This window comes from Electrona antarctica, assembly GCF_951216825.1.
Source record: "Electrona antarctica genome assembly, chromosome: 24".
In the NCBI taxonomy this organism is placed as follows: domain Eukaryota; kingdom Metazoa; phylum Chordata; class Actinopteri; order Myctophiformes; family Myctophidae; genus Electrona; species Electrona antarctica.
In genome coordinates, this window is record NC_136803.1 from 16,498,655 (window position 1) to 16,523,818 (window position 25,164).

Consider the following 25,164-nt stretch of genomic DNA (forward strand, 5'->3'; position numbering starts at 1 on the left):
TAGTGTTTTTAATGATACAAAATGTTCTATTTATGAATAATTCACATTACAAAATTACAAAATCACATTACAAAATCTTGAACCAGTGTTTGAGTGTCGCAATATACCCAGTACATTTAACAAAAGTAAAAATGTAAAACAGAAATAGCAGATGTATAGACTAAAGTGACATAATATACATTTAACAAAGGTACATTTATAATGTGAACAAACACATAAAACATTTTATTAGAATGCCGGTTATGCAACAGTAGGGTTGCAATGATCGACATAATGAAGTCTACATTACACGCAAAACAATAACTCCGACATGATGACACACACACACACACGATCTCCATCAGTGTGTGTTAAATAGCTGAAGTTTTCCATTCATGCAACATTTTGACGCCACCTTGTGGCTCATTAGGTTCAGTAGGGTTGCACTGATCGACATAATGCAAAGTCTACATTACACGCAAAACAATAACACCAACATGATGCCTCCAACGGCTCCACCGACCGCCAGAGTTGTCCCAAGCAGATACACGAGTATTATTAGAAGCAGCCCGAGGCTTACCGCCGAGGTGGCCCCCAGCGAGTCCAGAAAACTCCGAATCTTCTTCATTCTGCTCCGTCGTGGCTTCTTCTTTCCATCGAGGTTTAGGTCACGGCCTGCCGGGCCTGGCGCCGGTGACCAGCGGAACCTCGCGCCGCAGACGCCGCAGCAGGTCACGCCATGACGACGGCGCCTAGCGCCCTTCTCTACACGTACGATGTGGGATAATATACCGTCCAACACGTCGGTGATACTGCCCCCGGTGACGTAGGCTCTGGCGTCCTCCGTCTCCGTGATGTCCGTGTGGACTCTGATGTCGTTGATGATGTCCTCGATGATGACGGCTGCACAGCGAGGACACGACCTGACATCATAACGGCTCTCCTGCTGCTCCGACTCCGCAGTACTAGCAGTAGTACTAACGCTGGTGGTGTCATACCAGAGAGTCGTTGTAGAGACGCCGTCGCCGTCGTCATCACCCACCCCAGCGGCGGTCTGGAGGGGAGTCCGTGGTTCCTCCTCCTCGCCCTTTGGGTCCTCCTGGTGGAGGTCACAGGGTCGGGGGTGACTCCTCGTCCTCCTCCCAAACAGGCGGAGGAAAGTCTGTAGGCGTGATTTCTTCTCCCGGGTCTCTGGGACCGAGGGGAGGTCGGGCTCTGATGACCTCTGCTGCTGCTGCGTCATCATATTATCCATGGCCATGTACTCGAGAAGGTAACGGCTGCAGCCGAGAACTCGGTTAATGACACTCTACCTCTCTTTCGCTCTCTCAAATGATGTTGCTCTGTCTCAGTGGAGCTAATCAACTGAAATAAAAAGCTTTAATATTGCTAAGTTCAAATTATCTCTGAACTGTAGTAGAAAGCCTCTCTCTCTAGTGTGGTGTGTTGAACTGTTGTCTACAGACAGTAGAAGCGTCTACCTCCTCCTTCAGATAACGTTCAACAGGTGTAAAGAGACGGTCTGTTGTTTCTAACGGTGAACCGAAGATTTAAAGAGCGAGGTGCTCTGACGTCACAGGGACGCAATCGATTGTGATTGGTCAACGAATCGAGGCACGCGAGTGACGTTGCACGTCAACAAGACGGCCGCAGCGTGCGTGCGTATGGACGTTGCGTCGTTGCTATGGTTACAACAGCGTGCCGCGCTGTTTAAATTGCGTTAAGGCAACGAATTTTGATGATGATTATTTTGTTTACATTCAGAGGTGAGTCAAAACCATAGAACGTAAACTCAAGGTGAAAACCCGGAGATTTTGGTTGTTGTCGTTGTTAGCCTCCGTTAGCATCGCTAGCGCTGCAATGCTAACGTCACAATGGCATTTCTCATATACTTCTGTTAGTTATGCTAGCCTAGCGCTAAAATGCTAACGTTACAATGGCATTTCTCATAGTCTTCTGTATTAGCAATGCTAGCTGGAGCTAGCTAGCTTGCAGTCAGATCTTGTTTTGGGATTCACTGAATATATGATTATGAATGATTAATGAATTAATCTGCGATTTTGACTTCATACTAGACTAAATAGTTTGAATAGTTGATTGTATTTTCAGTGAGATTCATTAGTGTTGTTCAATTATATGTTATGATTTGTTGATATTAATGTTGTACAAGAAAGATTGTTCAATAATAATAATTGTTGAATGAATGAAACTCTTTATTGCATATGCCATATAAAAACACAATTACATAAAACATACATACATACAGTAAAAAAAACAACTAAAGAAAAGCAAACAGTCCAAACAAATGTACATAGACGGTACATTTGTGACAGTTATAAATACAGGCTTTTAAGTATCTAGTTATTATTATTATTATTATTTTATTATTATTAATATTATTATTATTATTATTATAATATTATTACACAAAAACGTGGTGGCCCCACTCTAGTAACTCAGAGGACCCCCTGTTGAAGACCCCTACTCTATATCTTGTCGAGCTAAAGAGACAACAAAGGGGTAAATTAATACTCATACTCATACTTTTGACTTTATTGTCGGACAAGAGTGTCAAAAGTAGCAAGTAGATCTACAAGTGCATGCTTGTAGATCCCAGGTTTGTCATTTTTTCATTTGGATAAAAGCGCTATACAAATGCACCATTTAAGCAGTTGGCCCACTAAGGAGCAGACATGCAGCTACTTGGTCAGATATATACTGTATGTTACATTTATAACAAGCTCATGGAAGCAATGCCATTGGACATCCAGGTGTCAATCAACTCTCGTCAACCTATAGCAGGTACGAGATGGGGTGGGGCTAAAAAGAAGGAAGGAAGGAAGAACTAGAAAGACAGTCTGAGAGTGAGAGAAAAAGGTGAAAACAGAGATGTTTATAAATAATCTGGTAAATGTCACCAAATGAAGAGCCAGGGATTAATATCAGTGTGGATATGTCAGCATGTTTGTGTATTTTGAGCTGTTTTTCACCTTTATATTTCTAGCCTAACCAGCTGACATGAATAACAACAAGATGGACTGTGGCTGGTCAACTAACACACTAGCCTGGAGGAGAAGAGAGTGTGAGATACATTTCTACAAGTTTCTGAGTGAGTATGGATGCTATCTGAGAAGTGTAATGACATGGACATGGAGCTAAAGTATTGGACAGTGGTAGGCAACAAGCGGCCTGTGGGCCAGAACTGGCCCGCCAGCGATAAATGACAATTCCCAATAGCTGACTGACAGTCCAGGGAGGATATGGACAGCAATAGCGTTGAATTTATGAAACTGAGTAGGATGAACAAATAGTTTATGTTTTCACTGTCAACTTTCCTCTTGAGAAAACTTCTCTCAGCTTTTTAAGGTTTTTCTTTTATAGTTTGACTCGGTTCAACAGATACGTATTGTGACCCTGACCCACATGTTGAGAACCACTGAGTTAGACACGACCATGGACTGCTACCATATTATATTACACCACTACACTATATCTACATACATTTAACATGACATACATTGTTGTATTATATTATCTTACAATATTACCGGTACATTCATTATTATTGTTATTTACTATGAAATCGTGCATTTCCCGTCAGTTAGTTGGTTGGTTGGTCACCCCAGGAAAGAAAGAAAGAAGAAAAAAGGGCAGGTTACAACACTTTTTTTGTTGTTATTATTATTATTATTATTTGTTCGGCCAAAATATTGTTTTGTTGTCATGATTTGTCACGATCCGAGTTGGCTTTGTTCGAGGCTTACAGATCTTTAAATTAATACTTTTTGAAATGTCTATGGGAAAAATGCATGCGACGCTCTATATGGGAATGCCATAATAGAGATGCCTGATGTCATCAATATTGGCCAGCAACTCTACATCTGACCTCAAACCCTTAGATCTCCATATATGGAGATGCCCTGTTCTGACATTCCATATGTTGATCCTTCCCCATCCATCCTTCCTCTTTGATGTCTCCCTTTTGACTGATACCTGTCCATTTCAACTCTAGACGGGCCTGCCCCAATGTTATTAGTGCAGCCGTGCCCGGCAGCCGGCGAAAACTGGAGTTCTCAACAAATTAAGGTCCGGCCCTACCTGGGCCCTCATCAAACCCTGTACACTCAAGACACTGCCCCCGCTGCCACCCTTAGATCTCCATATAAAAGCGCCAGCACTCGCCCAGCAGTCTGCTGTCACCTGTGTGCATATACTGTAATCACCATCATAATCGTTTCCAGGTTGCAAAAAGGTTCATATATCTTTCAAAAAATAGAGGAAATGGTTGATCTACAGGCTCACAATGCATCGCAAGTGACGTGTTGTTGATCGGCTATTTCCACTACTTTTTTAATTCTTAATTTTGAATATAAAATGATAAAATATGGCCTATTTTGACCATAATAACTTTCTTCATGATCTTCATGATTCATCTAAGATCTGATTCTTATACTCCTTCCTAGTGGTTGATTGTAATAGTTGTAAACACACTGTTTTTCTCTCTCCACTCCTCTGCCACTCAGGATGAGCGGCGCATCGCTGCATGTCTGGCTGACATCTCACAGTGGATGTCTTGTCTTCTAACCACCAAAAGCTCAACCAAGACAAGACTTCTATTCTTCCCATGTAAGTCCTCCCCCACGCAGGATATCACTCTTGGCAAACGATGTAAGTCCTAAATGCTCTAAACGAGCATTAAAGTCCACAGACTTGGCTGGCAAATGATTTACATCATAAGTGCTCTAAACAAACACTTGACATGATCTTAGATAGATAGATAGATAGATAGATAGATAGATAGATAGATACTTTATTGATCCTGAAGGAAATTTGTTTTGTCCAACAGCTCCAGTGTAAAACATACATACAGAATAAAAAGAGCATGATGAACATATACAAATACATTACATCATAGAAAGCAGTAGAAAAAGGCAATAGCTATAAGTTAAAAAGACACGAGTTAAAAAGTACAACAGAAAAAAGCAAAGCTAAAACGTCAACTGAAGCCATGCATTGGGGGGGCTAGCCACATAATGAATGGATTATGTTAAAAGTGTAATTTACATATCATGCTACTTGGACTCATTGGTTACCTGGTATTTCAATGTACTGACAATTGTGTTGCAGATCAAACTTCTGCATAGATTTCATAGATTGCCCCACAGACTTGTTTGACAGTTGTGTTGGATTCATGTTAATGTGGACAAATGTGTCCAGGATTTCTTTCTTCAGAATATGTTTGACACTGATTTACTACGACACTATGTATGGCACATTATGAGTCCACTAGGACAGTGGACAAGGATTTGCACACATTTTCATGATTTTTCAAAAATAGGAGATCTACAAGCTTGTAGAGCTAAAGTTTAAAATAATGGTTAAAGTGGTTAAAGGCTAAGGTGACACAGATGCGTCCTCAGGTCTAAATGGGTTAAGGTACAACAGGTAGTTCTGAGCATGGCTATGTGTGCTTTTCATGCTCTGCCTATTTCCACTAATCAAATGAAAAATGATCATATCAAAACATTTTACTTTAATTAAATATATAGCTGACTCAGCCTTGACATTACAGTTACACCGTAAGCTCCTCAATAGATTTTACTGGGCAAGTTCCTCCAACTTTTTTACAATTTGAATGTACAATTTGGGCGTTTAGCTCTTAATCCAGAGCGATTTACAGTAAGCAAGAACGACACATGGTAAGGTATTATCCATCAAATACATAGTCAAATAGTCATCAAGGATCATAAGCAAGCTAGGAGCCCAACATCCGTCTAACAGTAGAATATCTGTACAATGAAACTATGAGTATACACTATAGAGTGCTATGTCTCATTACATAACTGTCGTGCCATTAATGGCAGTAAAGTACACCCTCTCATGTAAAAAAACGGTGATCTGAGAAATCAACACAACGAGAAATCAGTATCAAGTAGCTGTTGTGGTACCAAAACAATTACAGAGCATACCTATTTACACGCACCTCGACAGTGGGTGCAGGGCCAATAAGGCAATTATGGAAGGAGGTAGGGCCCGCACACCATTCTTTTGGTAAAGAATTACTTTATTGAATAAATAAACGACAACGTTTCGATCTTGACAGATCTTCGTCAGGTCAGTACGTTTATTTATTCAATAAAGTAATTCTTTACCAAAACAATTACACAGAAGTTAGGCCTGGCTCCATTCACAGGATTAATGCCATACTGGAAATTGTCAGTAGAGGGCAGCATAGTTGCCTTCTTCCTAATGGACCGTACTGATCAGGGCTCAGGGGTTGTTTTCCATTAAAGCTTAATATTTGACTGAATACAAATCAATGTAACTGATCTATATGGCACAGTGGATACTGTAATACCAGTGGTGGAAAGTACCCAAGTACATTTACCTAAGTACTGTACAGTATGTACTTAAGTACAATTTTTAGGTATTTGTTTGTTATTGTGTATTTGTTATTATCAATACTTTCACTTCTACTCCACTACATCTCGGTTCCAAATATTGTACTTTTACTCCACTACATACATACTAAAAGTTGAGTTACTAGTTACTTTGTAGATTTTGATTATTATTACATAATACATTAACTACTTCAGCCCTATATTTCGCCCATTTGAAAATAGCAGATCTACAAGCTCGATCTACAAGTCTGCACGCATTGTGAGCTTGTAGATCTGCTATTTTCAAAATATTGTTATATATTTCAAAACTTGAAATGGGACATACTGAGTGCATACTGAGTACTTTCTACTTTTGGTACTTTAAGTACATTTTGATGCCAATACCTTTGTACTTTTACTCAAGTGCATTTTGGAATTCTGGACTTTTACTTAAGGGAGTAGTTCTACATTGCAGTACTGATACTTTTACTTAAGTAAAACAATTGAGTACTTTTTCCACCTGGCATTTGGAGATTAGTTGCCTGGCTACTTGTCACACATTGTGAACACTTTTCTCCTTCCCTCTCTGTCTCTCTCTCTCTGTCTCTCTCTCTCTCTCTCTCGCCCGTCCAGGGTGGTGCAGCATGCCAAGGACAACCTGCTATTTTTCAGCATGCGACAAATTGTAAAATCTGCCATTACAACACCATCAAGGCCCGCCAAAATACATTTTAATCGACTAAAATCGTATATTTAGTCGACTAAAACTAGACTAAAAGTAAAACATTTCAGATAGTTTTGTGTAGTGATGTACCTGTGTCCAAAATCAGGGCACTGAAGTTGATGAGTAAAATGTTATAACTTATAGCCATGATGGCAAAGGCTGGGAATGGGAAGATTTTTTTTTTTTAAAGAAGAAAAAAGCATGGATCGATGGATGTTACTTTGAACTCATGTTTTGCTTCTTGCTACTGTTTACTGTGCTCGGTTACTTGCAAAATCCCTGTCCCTGATTCCTTTTTTTTTTTTAATTTTCTTTCCTTTCTCCCATTTTATCTATTTAATCTGCTGCTTCTGTACATAGTGCACACCGGTATTTGTTATATGTAATAAATTAGTATTATTCTTGTTTGAACATGTCGTAAAATTAATTGTCCCAATTAATATTTAAATATATGGTATACTACATTTAATACATATGTATCCTGCTTAGCCGCTGAGCTTTTAAGTTTAAGTTAGGTCCAACTGTTATTCAGCCATATCTTCAGAGAGGACTTAAAAGTAGTAGTAGTTTTAAGTTTTCTTGCGTACCATTAAGTATAAAAAGGAGTTTTCCCCCATACAGCTACTAAAATTGACCGAATGGTCGCCTAAGGTTCACATATTTACATTGAATGTTCACATATTTTTGCCCAATGTTGCCTAGCTCTGCTGTATATTGACATGTTAATTAAGACAAAAGAAACAGCTGGAGCAGTGAGCTCCAGCTGAGTGGCAGCGGTGGCCGAACGGTTTGCGGAGCGGTCTTGATACCGGAAGGTCGCCAGTTCGTATCCCCGGCCCGGAATGTTACAATTACCACCGCTGAAGTGCCCTTGAGCAAGGCATTGAACCACTACCATGAAATGTTCTATGAGCAGGGCCTGGCTGTAAACAAGTATCTGATGCTTAGTCCAGTTACCCTGGGTAAATATAGTAACTTTGCTTTGCTTTGCTTTGCTTTAGCTGACTGACCCAAGTTCACAATCCGGTGCTGAACACAACACAACACTGGCACCTGCTGGACACAACATTTATTACGTTTGGTGCAGATGGTTCCCAGGTATACAGTACAGGTGTCTGTACTGTACCTCTAGTCAAGATATTGCAGGTTCTGACGGGGTGGGACTAAAAATATATATTACAGGAAGGAAGACAGTCAGAGTGAGAGAAACAGATGCTTATAAATTAAATCTGGTAAATGTTGCAACGTCATCAAACAGCAACACACCTATGGTAAGTGTAATTCTACAGGACACAGGTTACACTTAGTCCGTCAGTTGACACTGACATGATTATGCATGATAATGGCCACACCTGCTTTTTTGTATTACTATAGCGTGTGTGGCCTTTCTACAACCTCCTCCCAACACATTGCATTGCAAGCTTGTTCCACTGCCTAAACTGTTTAGGCTTACCATTTTGAATAAATCCAAAATGAATCAAATATCCGATCTACATCGACACATTCTGAACTTGTTCTTGTTCCTGAGCAATTTTCACTATTTTAAAACACGTAATGTTTACATCTGTAAACCATGTGATGTGACAATAAATGTGATTGTGATTCTTCCATTAACTGAAGTCACTGGAATGCACTGACAGCCAGCACAGTCATTTAAAAATGTTCTATTTATTAATATTTCACATTACAAGATCTTGAACCAGTGCAAAATATACAGTCGCAATATACATAATTTAACAAAAGTAAAAATGTAAAACATAAAATAACAGATCTACAGGCTAACGTGTCATATTAACAAAAGTACATTTAAGTGTATATGTTCACATTTTAGGCCATCAATGGGAACAATGTCCATTAAAGAATGCCGGTTATGCAATATATTGCAGCTACAGTACATGATGCAAAGCAATAACACCGACTGTAAACAGGATGACTCCACCGACCACCATAGGTATCCCGACCACAGACACCACTGGAAGAAGAAGAGAACAAGAGAACAAGAGCCCGAGGCTTATCGCCGAGGCGGCCCCCAGCGACCACAGAAAACTCTGAATCTCCTTCTTTCTGCTCCGTCGTGGCTTCTTCTTCATGCCATCGAGGGTTGGGGCACGGCCTGGCGCAGGTGACCAGCGGAACCTCGCGCCGCAGACGCCGCAGCAGGTACGGCCACCATGACGTCTAGCGAACTCTACACGTACGATGTGGGATAATATACCGCCCAACACGTCGGTGATACTGCCCGCGGTGACGTAGGCTCTGGCGTCCTCCGTCTCCGTGATGTCCGTGTGGACTCTGATGTCGTTGATGATGTCCTCGATGATGACGGCTGCACAGCGAGGACACGACCTGACATCATAACGGCTCTCCTGCTGCTCCGACTCCGCAGTACTAGCAGTAGTACTAACGCTGGTGGTGTCATACCAGAGAGTCGTTGTAAAGACGCCGTCGTCGTCGTCATCACCCACCCCAGCGGCGGTCTGGAGGGGAGTCCGTGGTTCCTCCTCCTCGCCCTTTGGGTCCTCCTGGTGGAGGTCACAGGGTCGGGGGTGACTCCTCGTCCTCCTCCCAAACAGGCGGAGGAAAGTCTGTAGGCGTGATTTCTTCTCCCGGGTCTCTGGGACCGAGGGGAGGTCGGGCTCTGATGACCTCTGCTGCTGCTGCGTCATCATATTATCCATGGCCATGTACTCGAGAAGGTAACGGCTGCAGCCGAGAACTCGGTTAATGACACTCTACCTCTCTTTCGCTCTCTCAAATGATGTTGCTTCTGTCTCAGTGGAGCTAATCAACTGAAATAAAAAGCTTTAATATTGCTAAGTTCAAATGATCTCAGAACTGTAGTAGAAAGCCTCTCTCTCTAGTGTGGTGTGTTGAACTGTTGTCTACAGACAGTAGAAGCGTCTACCTCCTCCTTCAGATAACGTTCAACAGGTGTAAAGAGACTGTCTGTTTGTAACGTTGAACCGAAGATTTAAAGAGCGAGGGGCTCTGACGTCACAGGGGCGCAATCGATTCTGATTGGTCAACGAATCGAGGCACGCAGAGTGACGTTGCACGTCAACAAGACTGCTACAGCGTGCGTGTGGACGTTGCCATAGTTACAACAGCGTGCCGCGCTATTTAAATTGCGTTACCCAAGGCAACCCATTTGATGATGATTATTTTTGTTTACATTCAGTGGTGAGTAAAAACCTTAGAGTATATAAAAACCATAGAACGTAAACTCAAGGTGAAAACCCGGAGATATTGGTTGTTGTTGTTGTTAGCATCGCTAGCGCTGCAATGCTAACGTCACAAAAAATGCTAACGTTACAATGGCGTTTCCCATAGTCTTCTGAGCTAGCTAGCTTGCAGTCAGATCTTGTTTTGGGATTCACTGAATATATGATTATGAATGATTAATGAATGAATCTTGCGATTTTGACTTCATACTAGACTGAATAGTTTGAATAGTTAATTGTATTTTCACATCGGTGAGATACTGACATTCATTAGTGATGTTCAATGATATGTTATGATTTGATTTGTATATTAATGTTGCACAAGAAAGTTTGTTCAATAATAATAATTGTTGAATGAATGAAACTCTTTATTGCATATGCCATATAAAACACAATTATATAAAACATGTATACTTACAGTAAAAAAAAAAAGAAAGAAGAAAAACAAACCTACATAGACAGGCATTTGTGACAGTTATAAATACAGGCTTTTAAGCCAATGTCTCCTAAGGCTAGAGGAGTATCTAGTTATTATTATTATTATTATTATTGCAAAAACGTGGTGGCCCCACTCTAGTAACCCAGAGGAATCCCTGTTGAAGACCCCTACTCTATATCTTGTCAAGCTAAAGAGACAACAAAGGAGTCAATTAATGTCATATTGTCGGACAAGAGTGTCGCACAAAAGTAGCAAGTAGATCAGCAACTCTACATCTGACCTCAAACCTCAAACCCTTAGATCTCCATATATGGGGATGACCTGTTCTGACATTCCATATGTTGATTCTTCCCCATCCATCCTTCCTCTTCGATGTCTCCCTTTTGACTGATACCTGTCCATTTAAACTCTAGACGGGCCTGCCCCAATGTTATTAGTGCAGCCACACCCAGCAGCCAGCGAAAACTGGAGTTCTCAACAGGCCCGGAAATTAAGGTCCGGCCCTACCTGGGCCATCATCAAACCCTGTACACTCAAGACACTGCCCCGCTGCCACCCTTAGATCTCCATATAAAAGCGCCAGCACTTGCCCAGCAGTCTGCTGTCACCTAGGCAGATGCGTGCCGTGCATATACTGTAATCGCCATCATAATTGTTTCCAGGTTGCAAAAATGTTCATATATTTTCAAAAAATAGAGGAAAAGGTTGATCTACACTACAGGCTCACAATGCATCGCAAGTGACGTGTTGTTGATCGGCTATTTCCATTACTTTTTTAATTCTTAATTTTGAATATAAAATGATTAAATATGGCCTATTTTGACCATAATAACTTATTTATTTTGATTATTTCTTCATGATTAATTTCTTTTAAGTAATTTGCCATGTTTGTTTACAAAGCTTAAAAGCTAAACAGAGATGTAATTTATGTATTCCAATTTCCAATGTCACAAAGGAAAAAGACAATTACATTGTTAATCACAATAATTGTTAATCGCAATAAATTTACATGATGGTGACATTGATCTAAGATCTGATTCTTATACTCCTTCCTATTGGTTGATTGTAATAGTTGTAAACACTCAACTGTTTTTCTCTCTCCACTCCTCTGCCACTCAGGTTGAGCGGCGCATGTCTGGCTGACATCTCACAGTCACCGTCTCCACACCATAGCGCAAAACTTTCTTAAGCTGCGCACTTCTTAAGCTGCGTGCAGCTTAAATTCTGAGTTTTTAGACAGCTGGTGGATGGAAAAGAAGCTCCACCTCCGCCGAAGACTTGAGCGGAGGAGAGCGTTTCCGGGAATCTGGCCGTCGCGCAAGTCTTCGGCGGAGGTGGAGCTTAATTTCCATCCACCAGCTGTCTAAAAACTCAAGCTTTAAGCTACGCGCAGCCGAGAACGTGCGCAGCTCTTTCGACCGTCTGGCAGCACCTAGTGGATGTCTTGTCTTCTCACCACCTCAAGCTGAACCAAGTCAAGACTTCTCCTCTTCCCATGTAAGTCCTCCCCCACGCAGGATATCACTGTTGGCAAACGATGTAAGTCCTAAATGCTCTAAACGAGCATTAAAGTCTACAGACTTGGCTGGCAAATGATTTATGTCATAAGTGCTCTAAACAAACACTTGGCTGCCACATGACATGATCTTCGATAGATAGATAGATAGATAGATAGATAGATAGATAGATAGATAGATAAATACTTTATTGATCCCGAAGGAAATTTGTTTTGTCCAACAGCTCCAGTGTAAAAACATACATACAGAATAAAAAGAGCATGATGAACATATACAAATACATTACATAGAAAGCAGTAGAAAAAGGCAATAGCTATAAGTTAAAAAGTACAACACCAGAAAAAAGCAAAGCAAAAACATCAACTGAAGCCATGCATTGGGGGGGCTAGCCACATAATGAATGGATTATGTTAAAAGTGTAATTTACATATCATGCTACTTGGACAGGTTCATTCATTGGTTACCTGGTATTTCAATTTACTGACAATTGTGTTGCAGATCAAACTTCTGCATAGATCTCATAGATCGCTCCTCAGACTTGTTTGACAGTTGTGTTGGATTCATGTTAATGTGGACAAATGTGTCCAGGATTTCTTTCTTCAGAATATGTTTGACACTGATTTACTACGACACTATGTATGGCACATTATGAGTCCACTAGGACTACAGTGGTGTATATATATTAAAGGATTTGCACACATTTTCATGATTTTTCAAAAATAGGAGATCTACAAGCTTGTAGAGCTAAAGTTTAAAATAATGGTTAAAGTGGTTAAAGGCTAAGGTGACACAGATGCGTCCTCAGGTCTAAATGGGTTAAGGTACAACAGGTAGTTCTGACCAAGCAATCTGAGCATGGCTATGTGTGCTTTTCATGCTCTGCATGGCTATGTGTGCTTTTCATGCTCTGCATGGCTATGTGTGCTTTTCATGCTCTGCCTATTTCTACTAATCAAATGAAAAATGATCATATCAAAACATTTGACTTTAATTAAATATATAGCTGATTCAGCCTTGACATTACAGTTACACCGTAAGCTCCTCGATAGATTTTACTGGGCTAGAAGTTCCTCCAACTTTTTTACAATTTGGGCGTTTAGCACACGCTCTTAATCCAGAGCGATTTACAGTAAGCAAGAACGACACATGGTAAGGTTAGGTAATCCATCAAATACATAGTCAAATAGTCAATCAGGATCATAAGCAAGCTAGGAGCCCAACATCCATCTAACAGTAGAATATCTGTACAATGAAACTATGAGTATACACTATAGAGTGCTATGTCTAATTACATAACTGTCGTGCCATTAATGGCAGTAAAGTACACCCTCTCATGTCATATTTAAAACGGTGATCTGAGAAATCAACACAACGAAAAGTCAGTATCAAGTAGCTGTTGTGGTACCAAAACAATTACACAGAAGTTAGGCCTGGCTCCATTCACAGGATTAATGCCATACTGGAAATTGTCAGTAGAGGGCAGCATAGTTGCCTTCTTCCTAATGGACCGTACTGATCAGGGCTCAGGGGTTGTTTTCCATTAAAGCTTAATATTTGACTGAATACAAATCAATGTAACTGATCTATATGGCACAGTGTATACTGTAATACCAGTGGTGGAAAGTACCCAAGTACATTTACTTAAGTACTGTACAGTATGTACTTAAGTACAATTTTTAGGTATTTGTTTGTTATTGAGTATTTCTTATTATCAATACTTTCACTTCTACTCCACTACATCTCGGTTCCAAATATTGTACTTTTACTCCACTACATACATACTAAAAGTTGAGTTACTAGTTACTTTGTAGATTTTGATTATTATTACAAAACATACATTAACCACTTCAGCCCTATATACATTTCGGCCATTTGAAAATAGCAGATCTACAAGCTCGATCTACAAGTCTGCACGCATTGTGAGCTTGTAGATCTGCTATTTTCAAAATATTGTTATATATTTCAAAACTTGAAATGGGACATACTGAGTGCATACTGAGTACTTTCTACTTTTGGTACTTTAAGTACATTTTGATGTACCTTTTGTACTTTTACTCAAGTGCATTTTGGAATTCTGGACTTTTACTTGTAAGGGAGTAGTTCTACATTGCAGTACTGATACTTTTACTTAAGTAAAACAATTGAGTACCTTTTCCACCTGGCATTTGGAGATTAGTTGCCTGGCTACTGTCACACATTATGAACACTTTTCTCCTTCCCTCTCTCTCTCTCTCTCTCTCTCTCTCTCTCTCTCTCTCTCTCTCTCTCTCTCTCCAGGGTGGTGCAGCATGCCAAGGACAACCTGATGGCCAGCGAGAACCTGGGCATCGTGTTCGGCCCCACAGTGATGACAGCCCTCAACTACGTCCGATACCAGCGGATGGTGGTGGAGGCTCTGATCACCAACGAAGACCTGCTTTTCTGAGGGACGACGAGAGGGGACTCTTTCATCCCGACGAGATAAGGAAGGCAAGGTAGACGGACGGACGGGCGCTTGGAAATTATGTCTTATTCTGGGAGTGCGTGCCGTGGACTGATGAACGGCAAAGCAAGCATGCTTCTTTGGACGTGGAAAAAGTAACAGCAGATGATGCTTAGTGCTCGTATTGCAAGTGCAGACGGTGTGCAGGTCTTTATGCACTTGTGCATGTTTTCTGTTTTTATATCAGCAAAACTATGTGGACATTTTCAAATAGATTTTTATAAGCCACATTATAAGCTTCTAGACTGGCTATATTAAAAAAAGAAATGTGAAAGTTTGTCGCCTTTAATGACGAGAAGAAAGTGTGGGGGGGTTTTACCCCTCAAAATCAGTTATTTTATAATTTATCGGTTAATTCAGTTAACTGTTGCAACCCTAGATATGCTGTCTGCATGTACCCCACACCCAACAAACGTATCCCCCCCCCCACACACACACACACACACACACTACACCACCCCCACCTCGCAAAAAAGACACATCTACATCTACTTTTAAGTAAGTCTGTAAGTCTGCTTACTTACATCTTTTTCTTAACTACTTTAAGTGGTTAAACGGACCTGAGTTACAGCTGCCGCTCCCACCCCCCACACCAAAAATAGCCACGTTGTAGATCTTGTATATTTTCCGAATAGGGATGTTGGGGTTCAAGTGGTTAACTCTGATAAGCCCCCACTTCTGTCGGGGGTCGCTGTCTGGCCATTCCAAGTGTGCTTGATTTGCTGCCATGGACCGGTCGTCATTGCTTTGCTATTGTGAATAGTTGGTGAAAAAGGCCCAGTGTGAAATTAAATTGCACACGGTTATCTATTCACCTCAATGTAACATATTATAATATCAGCATTTCTTAACAAGTTTTTCTTCTTTCCTTTGATGTCTTCATTGTCCATGGGTTGAAGATTTGATGTATTGATTTGTGTACTCAACTCTACGACCCATTGGCCTATTTAGTCATCGTTTGACACTTTGACACAATGGTGTTCTTGTTTTTGTTTTTAATTGTCATTGCTGTAAAGTAATTTCTACATGATTTATACATGGTGATATTAAATGATCAAAATATGGATTTTCAATGACCCTGGGTGAATTTATTTTATGGAGGACATACTGCAAATTGAGAGCGTATTCTGTGAGCCTACTTGTGGTCAGGGAGAAACCTTCACTCAACATAAACTCTACATTCTACATTTTCTGCCACATGTAAACGATCCAGTGGTCCACAACAATCCCAACATGAATGCTCATAATGTAACTGAATAGTTAGTGTCTCGGGTCTGTTTTTTGTTTTTTGCATGGTGCATACAGCAAGATTTCAATTGAAATGAATAGGTGGTGGCAGGGCTGTCTGTTCTCTAGATATATTATAACTATTTAGGTTTAGGTTTATGACAACTCCAGAAAGCGGGATGTAATTAGGTGTAATGCTTTATATGGTGTCGTCCACAGTTGACAGTTTTTGTATTGAGTTGTGCTTGAAATGTACCTATTCTGCATACTGTTAATAAATACTTCATCGATCAATCAATAGGTTGATAGAGAACATGCAGGCTCAAATGTTTAGTATAATCATAATACCTGATGAACATATTTTACGGCACGTCATCTTTAAACAGAGATTACAGAGATTGTGCATTACATTCACCCATTCACACACACCGGGGTCAGCGGAAACCATGCAAGGCACTAACCAGCACATCAGGAGCAATTAGGGGTTAGGGGTTCAGTGTCAAATACAGCAAGGATGTCTTTCTACTTTTACCTGACTCTTGAACCTTTATCTGATCTTTCAATGAAGTGTGCACAATAGTATCAATTCTATATGAGCCAATTGGTGCAGTGGTGAAGATATGGGCCTTCCTAACAGAAGGTTGTGTGTTCAAGTCCAGCAAGGGTGTTTTTTCAAACTTGCATCTTTATCCAATATTTCACTGTAGAGCATGCGATAGCATGAGTTCTGTATGAGAAGTGGTGGTGCAGTGGTGAAGATACAGGGCTAGCAACCAGAAGGTTCCTGGTTCAAATACAGCAAGGATGTCTTTCTACTTTTACCTGACTCTTGCACCTTTATCTGATCTTTCACTGAATTGTACACAAAAGAACAGTTCAGATATGAACTATGGTGGTGCTACTACTGGTTAAGATACTGGCCCTGCTATTTCTGCTGCAAATGGGACTTGTTTGATTAGGATACTTACACCTGACAGGGAGACCAGGCCACACCCCAATTACTCAAGTGTCAGTAGGTACTGATTAGCCCCTCCCCTATAAAGCCTGGTGCCCATGCCACATTTCCTGTTTGGTCTTTCTTTGTGTGCACTGACTGAGCAAAGTAGGAAACTGCTTGTAATTGCCTTAGCACTTTTTGAGTTTAGGCCATCGATTAATCTTTTGGACTTTGTGGTCCTAATGTATGTTTCTCAGGTGTCCCCTCTCTACGCGTCAGTGTCGATGACCAATGTGCAGGAATGTTGCCTTTGACCTTCCTAATGTGGTTCTTCTAACAAACCTCTGCTTATAGGCTTGTCTACTCTCACCATTGTGGAATGTATAAGCAGTGTGGTTTCCCAAGATGGCATACCATCAAGTTGAATTTAAGACATGGTCACACATACAATTCCACAGTACTTAGTTCTTAGCCCAAATTGTTGTTTGTTTTTGTATTTAAGTGATTGGTGTTTGTTGTAATAAATACATACAATGGAATTTGTTTGATTCAATTAAATAATGTATATCCTTGAGTCACTAGCTCAAAACAGAATGCATATCACAAGTATGGAGCTCAGCCTATACTTGATTTGATTGACATGCTGCATGCCATGAGTGTATAAAGTGTTGTTTTTTCTAAATGAATTGAGCTACTCTAAGATGAGCTGTGGTCATAACAGCACTGTTTGAGAAACTAGTTAAACACTTTAATGACCATTTTATTGTAACAGTCTAAAGTGAGAACAGCAACTGTACTTAACAAAATGTAAGTGTAAAAAAAAAAATACACTAATCACAAAACACTTTTGTACTAGAGTGTCTTCTAGGTGAAAGAGCATGCCACTGATTGAGAACATTATTTCCACCTGTGCTGATTAGCAAGATCCCCTGCAGCCTGTTTGTAGGGTTTTTGATAAACAGACTACAGTACATTTGTTGTTCTCACTTTAAAGTAAAAGTCTTAAGTGAGAACAAAATGTACTTAACTTTTGATCATCGGAAACTAATATGATACAATGGGTATGAATTTTAATGACAGTACTTAGGCTGATATGAAACTTCTCTATTTTGATTCAATGAAAGTGTAAATCCATGTGCAGTCTCTAACAATGTTCTAACATATGGTTTTAAGCAATAATCTAAATCTCAGTTGAACCCTGATCATCAGAGGGTGTATCTAGCAGATTCTTAGATTTTCAGCCATTCTGTCAGGGGTAGAGGTGTTTTCTATGGATTTTCATCTTTTGACATGTCACCTCTCCCTTCAACCTTAAATACAACCTCCAAAATCTTATTAGTGTGAAAAGCCCAGTGGCGCAAGAGAAAAGCATAGGTCTCACAAGCTGAAGGTGGTGGGTTTGAATCTTGCTCAGGGTAAACCTTCATTTTCGGGCTTTTTAAGGTGTAGAGAGCCGAGGCAGCCCGCCTCCCTCCTCCCGCTCTCTTTTAGCTCCGGTTGAAGAGGGAGGAGCATGGAGGGTACACCTCCAGGAGGAGGATTTTTTTAGAAGCCCGCCTCCATGGGGAGGCACTCCCCCTGGAGGCGGGCTGGAATTTGCATATTAAATTAAATTGTTTTTTTTATTAGAAACTGTTTTTTTTTTCACTTTATTAACTTGCTTGGCAGTTGTCGTTTGATGCATTGGTGCTACTTTTGAGGCATGTTAGTTGTTTGGAGGATTTTTTGTTTTTATATTGAGTTTTGAACCTACAACCTTTAGTTTGTGAACCATTGACTATTAGACTGCACCACGCTGGCACATGAAAGATATTGCGGGAATGTTATACTTGACCTTTAGGAATTTAGGTGAGCAGCGAAAGCCAGTTGACAGAAAATATGTTTTACTGGGCTTGAACCACCAACCTTCTGTTTGCAAGGCAAGGTCATATCCTCTGTGCTACAGAGACATGAAAGAAGTTGCGGGAAGGTAATACTTGAACTTTTGGAAATTAGGTGAGCAGCGAAAGACAGTTGAAGAAAATGTGTTTCACTGGGCATGAACCGCCGACGTTCAGCTTGCAAGACATGGTCATATCCTCTGTGCTACAGAGACTTGAAAGATGTTGCGGGAATGTAATACTTGACCTTTTGGAATTTAGGTGGGCAACAAAAGACACTTGAAAGAAGTGCTTTATTTTATTATTACTAATTGTTGTTTGACACTGAGGCATTTGATGTTTAAGGTTGTTTATTTTTCATTTGTTTGATTGGCAGTGAGTGGAGTCACTTTTGAGGCTTTTTGTTTGTTTTTTTAGTGTTTATATTGAGTTTTTGTGAGTTTTGAACCTACAACCTTTAGTTTGTGAACCATTGACTATTAGACTGCACCACGCTGGCACATGAAAGATATTGCGGGAATGTTATACTTGACCTTTTGGAATTTAGGTGAGCAGCGAAAGACGACAGAAAAAAAGTTTTACTGGGCTTGAACCACTGATCTTCAGTTTGCAAGACATAGTCATATCCTCTGTGCTACCTAGACATGAAAGATTTTGCGGGAATGTAATACTTGACCTTTTGGAATTTAGGTGGGCAACAAAAGACACTTGACAGAAGTGCTTTATTTTAGTATTAGTAATTGTTGTTTGACACTGAGGCATTTGATGTTTAAGGTTGTTTATTTTTCATTTGTTTGATTGGCAGTGAGTGGAGTCACTTTTGAGGCATTTTGTTTGTTTTTTTAGTGTTTATATTGAGTTTTTGTGAGTTTTGAACCTACAACCTTTAGTTTGTGAACCATTGACTATTAGACTGCACCACGCTGGCACATGAAAGATATTGCGGGAATGTTATACTTGACCTTTTGGAATTTAGGTGGGCAACAAAAGACACTTGACAGAAGTGCTTTATTTTATTATTAGTAATTGTTGTTTGACACTGAGGCATTTGATGTTTAAGGTTGTTTATTTTTCATTTGTTTGATTGGCAGTGAGTGGAGTCACTTTTGAGGCATTTTGTTTGTTTTTTTAGTGTTTATATTGAGTTTTGAACATACAACCTTGGCTTTAGTTTGCAAACCCCTAGCTTTTTGGCTGCGCCACGCTGGCACAGCAAATGATACCGGGAATGTTAATGTTAATGATAATTGACCTTTTGGGATTTAAACAGTCATATGCTCTTTGTGTTACAGATACATGAAAGATATTGGGGACAACACATTTCTTAAGATGCTGGGGACAACAAAGTTCTTCACCTTATGGGGTTTAGACGCACACTTGTGCATTTCCAGAAGTTTTTCCTTTCAAATGACTGTTTAATCACATGCGCAACGTCGGGGAAAATACATCTTAAAGCTTTAAGATGCTTTATCGTTGGGCAACGAAAGACACTAGGCAGAAATTGTCTTTGACTGGTCTTGAACCACTGACCTTTGGTTTACAAGGCATGGTCATATTATCTCTGCCACAGAAACCTGGAAGATGTTGTGGACAACAAAGTTCTTAACCTTATGGGAATTAGAAGCACACATGCATGAGTGACAATATACCTTATTCAATAGACAATATATATATTAGACAATATACCAATATACCTCATTCTGTGAGCCTACTTGTAGAAGAGCCTATTCTGTGAGCCTACTTGTAGAAGAGCCTACTTGTACGGAAGGCCAAAGACTAACCTACATTTCAGTGAGAAAAGCTTCACTCTACAAAGGAGGAGCTGCCAATTGCACATCTTCAATATTTGCATATTAAGTAAAGTTCTTTATTTTATTGTTTGACATTGAGGCATTTGATTTTTAAGGTTGTTTATTTTTCATCTGTTTTATTGGCAGTTGCCATTTGATGCATTGGAGTCACTTTTGAGGCATTTTGTTTGTTTTGGTGTTTATATTGAGTTTTTGAGTTTTGAACCTACAACCTTGGCTTTAGTTTGCTAACCCCTGACTTTTAAGCTTACTTTTAAGCTGCGGTCTTTATTGACACAAATGCATAACAATTTCCTGTGTGTCAGTGTTTCCACACCTAAGCGCAAAACGGTCGACAGCCGCGCACGTCTTAAGCTGTGCGCACCTTATTTTCCGAGTTTTTAGACAGCTGGTGGATGGAAATTAAGATCCACCTCCGCGGACGACTTGCGCGGAGGAGAGCGTTTCCGGGAATCTGGCCGTCGCGCAAGTCGTCCGCGGAGGTGGAGCTTCTTTTCCATCCACCAGCTGTCTAAAAACTCGGAAAATAAGGTGCGCACAGCTTAAGACGTGCGCGGCTCTTTTATAAGTGTGGCAGCACCTAGAGTGTATGTGTATGTGTATGTGTATGTATGTATGTGCGTGCGTGCGTGCGTGCAGCTGCAGTGCATAACTAATCAGAAGAGAGAGAGGATGAGAGCACAGCACCGTGGCATGGACACTCTGACAGACAGAAGAAACGAGAAATGTTTTATGTCTGAAGAGAATTCAACACACTGTTTGTTAAAAGTCTTTACCAGATTTTAGTGTGGTAACTGTGCTTGTCTCTGTGTGTGTGTGTGTGTGTGTGTGTGTGTGTGTGTGTGTGTGTGTGTGTGTGTGTGTGTGTGTGTGTGTGTGTGTGTGTGTGTGTGTGTGTGTGTGTGTGTGTGTGTGTGTGTGGGGGGAGATTTTCACATCGGAAAATTAATCTAACAGCACGTGAGCCCGGCTCGTTGGTCACGGACAGAAACGGCCGGGGTCGGGTCCCAATGGGCTTGCAGGGCTCTAATTAAGATACAGGCCTTGTAAGAAGAACACTTTTGGTACAAAACCAGCAAGGTATTTTTTTTTCCAAACTTTTATCTGGCTCTGTTACCTTTATTTAATCTTTCACTAAACAGCACTCAAGAGAAGAGGTGATGTATGGACTGTGGTGGTGCAGTCGTGAAGATACAGGCCCAAGGTTCCTGGTTCAAATCAAATCCAGCAAGGGCTATTTTCCAAGTTTGTACCTGCATTTCCACAAGCAGAACCTTTTGTTGTTTTTTGCATCTTTCCAAATTTGTACCCTTGTAGGCCTACCTGTCTCTAACGTTTCAATGAAGAGGTCACAAGAGAACAAACAATCCTTGAACCAAGATGGTGCAGTGGTGAAGATATGTGCCTTCCAAACAGAAGGTTCTGTGTTCAAGTCCAGCAAGGGTATTTTTTCAAACTTGCATCTTTATCCAATATTTCACTGTAGAGCATGCAATAGCATGAATTCTGTATGAGAAGTGGTGGTGCAGTGGTGAAGATGCAGGGCTTGTAACCAGAAGGTTCCTGGTTCAAATACAGCAAGGATGTCTTTCTACTTTTACCTGACTCTTGAACCTTTATCTGATCTTTCAATGAAGTGTGCACAATAGTATCAATTCTATATGAGCCAATTGGTGCAGTGGTGAAGATATGGGCCTTCCTAACAGAAGGTTGTGTGTTCAAGTCCAGCAAGGGTGTTTTTTCAAACTTGCATCTTTATCCAATATTTCACTGTAGAGCATGCAATAGCATGAGTTCTGTATGAGAAGTGGTGGTGCAGTGGTGAAGATACAGGGCTAGCAACCAGAAGGTTCCTGGTTCAAATACAGCAAGGATGTCTTTCTACTTTTACCTGACTCTTGCACCTTTATCTGATCTTTCACTGAATTGTACACAAAAGAACAGTTCAGATATGAACTATGGTGGTGCTACTACTGGTTAAGATACTGGCCCTGCTATTTCTGCTGCAAATGGGACTTGTTTGATTAGGCTACTTACACCTGACAGGGAGACCAGGCCACACCCCAATTACTCAAGTGTCAGTAGGTACTGATTAGCCCCTCCCCTATAAAGCCTGGTGCCCATGCCACATTTCCTGTTTGGTCTTTCTTTGTGTGCACTGACTGAGCAAAGTAGGAAACTGCTTGTAATTGCCTTAGCACTTTTTGAGTTTAGGCCATCGATTAATCTTTTGGACTTTGTGGTCCTAATGTATGTTTCTCAGGTGTCCCCTCTCTACGCGTCAGTGTCGATGACCAATGTGCAGGAATGTTGCCTTTGACCTTCCTAATGTGGTTCTTCTAACAAACCTCTGCTTATAGGCTTGTCTACTCTCACCATTGTGGAATGTATAAGCAGTGTGGTTTCCCAAGATGGCATACCATCAAGTTGAATTTAAGACATGGTCACACATACAATTCCACAGTACTTAGTTCTTAGCCCAAATTGTTGTTTGTTTTTGTATTTAAGTGATTGGTGTTTGTTGTAATAAATACATACAATGGAATTTGTTTGATTCAATTAAATAATGTATATCCTTGAGTCACTAGCTCAAAACAGAATGCATATCACAAGTATGGAGCTCAGCCTATACTTGATTTGATTGACATGCTGCATGCCATGAGTGTATAAAGTGTTGTTTTTTCTAAATGAATTGAGCTACTCTAAGATGAGCTGTGGTCATAACAGCACTGTTTGAGAAACTAGTTAAACACTTTAATGACCATTTTATTGTAACAGTCTAAAGTGAGAACAGCAACTGTACTTAACAAAATGTAAGTGTAAAAAAAAAAATACACTAATCACAAAACACTTTTGTACTAGAGTGTCTTCTAGGTGAAAGAGCATGCCACTGATTGAGAACATTATTTCCACCTGTGCTGATTAGCAAGATCCCCTGCAGCCTGTTTGTAGGGTTTTTGATAAACAGACTACAGTACATTTGTTGTTCTCACTTTAAAGTAAAAGTCTTAAGTGAGAACAAAATGTACTTAACTTTTGATCATCGGAAACTAATATGATACAATGGGTATGAATTTTAATGACAGTACTTAGGCTGATATGAAACTTCTCTATTTTGATTCAATGAAAGTGTAAATCCATGTGCAGTCTCTAACAATGTTCTAACATATGGTTTTAAGCAATAATCTAAATCTCAGTTGAACCCTGATCATCAGAGGGTGTATCTAGCAGATTCTTAGATTTTCAGCCATTCTGTCAGGGGTAGAGGTGTTTTCTATGGATTTTCATCTTTTGACATGTCACCTCTCCCTTCAACCTTAAATACAACCTCCAAAATCTTATTAGTGTGAAAAGCCCAGTGGCGCAAGAGAAAAGCATAGGTCTCACAAGCTGAAGGTGGTGGGTTTGAATCTTGCTCAGGGTAAACCTTCATTTTCGGGCTTTTTAAGGTGTAGAGAGCCGAGGCAGCCCGCCTCCCTCCTCCCGCTCTCTTTTAGCTCCGGTTGAAGAGGGAGGAGCATGGAGGGTACACCTCCAGGAGGAGGATTTTTTTAGAAGCCCGCCTCCATGGGGAGGCACTCCCCCTGGAGGCGGGCTGGAATTTGCATATTAAATTAAATTGTTTTTTTTATTAGAAACTGTTTTTTTTTTCACTTTATTAACTTGCTTGGCAGTTGTCGTTTGATGCATTGGTGCTACTTTTGAGGCATGTTAGTTGTTTGGAGGATTTTTTGTTTTTATATTGAGTTTTGAACCTACAACCTTTAGTTTGTGAACCATTGACTATTAGACTGCACCACGCTGGCACATGAAAGATATTGCGGGAATGTTATACTTGACCTTTAGGAATTTAGGTGAGCAGCGAAAGCCAGTTGACAGAAAATATGTTTTACTGGGCTTGAACCACCAACCTTCTGTTTGCAAGGCAAGGTCATATCCTCTGTGCTACAGAGACATGAAAGAAGTTGCGGGAAGGTAATACTTGAACTTTTGGAAATTAGGTGAGCAGCGAAAGACAGTTGAAGAAAATGTGTTTCACTGGGCATGAACCGCCGACGTTCAGCTTGCAAGACATGGTCATATCCTCTGTGCTACAGAGACTTGAAAGATGTTGCGGGAATGTAATACTTGACCTTTTGGAATTTAGGTGGGCAACAAAAGACACTTGAAAGAAGTGCTTTATTTTATTATTACTAATTGTTGTTTGACACTGAGGCATTTGATGTTTAAGGTTGTTTATTTTTCATTTGTTTGATTGGCAGTGAGTGGAGTCACTTTTGAGGCTTTTTGTTTGTTTTTTTAGTGTTTATATTGAGTTTTTGTGAGTTTTGAACCTACAACCTTTAGTTTGTGAACCATTGACTATTAGACTGCACCACGCTGGCACATGAAAGATATTGCGGGAATGTTATACTTGACCTTTTGGAATTTAGGTGAGCAGCGAAAGACGACAGAAAAAAAGTTTTACTGGGCTTGAACCACTGATCTTCAGTTTGCAAGACATAGTCATATCCTCTGTGCTACCTAGACATGAAAGATTTTGCGGGAATGTAATACTTGACCTTTT

General features: G+C 40.3%; 2 long non-coding RNA genes across 4 annotated transcripts; both read left to right on the forward strand.

Moving 5' to 3' along the window:
• The first annotated feature begins 1,623 nt into the window (after positions 1-1,623).
• LOC306917359 lies at positions 1,624-11,900 on the forward strand. Of its 3 annotated transcripts, none has more exons than XR_013789151.1 (4): positions 1,624-1,745; positions 2,984-3,088; positions 4,503-4,605; positions 11,863-11,900. It is a non-coding gene; the product is annotated as an uncharacterized lncRNA (long non-coding RNA). The 3 variants fall into 3 exon arrangements; XR_013789152.1 differs by lacking the exon at positions 11,863-11,900 and adding an exon at positions 6,993-7,486; XR_013789153.1 differs by lacking the exons at positions 1,624-1,745; positions 11,863-11,900 and adding exons at positions 2,787-2,856; positions 6,993-7,486.
• Positions 11,901-11,926: 26 nt separating this feature from the next.
• LOC306917361 lies at positions 11,927-15,815 on the forward strand. The gene is made up of 2 exons (XR_013789155.1): positions 11,927-12,240; positions 14,538-15,815. It is a non-coding gene; the product is annotated as an uncharacterized lncRNA (long non-coding RNA).
• Positions 15,816-25,164: the final 9,349 nt, after the last annotated feature.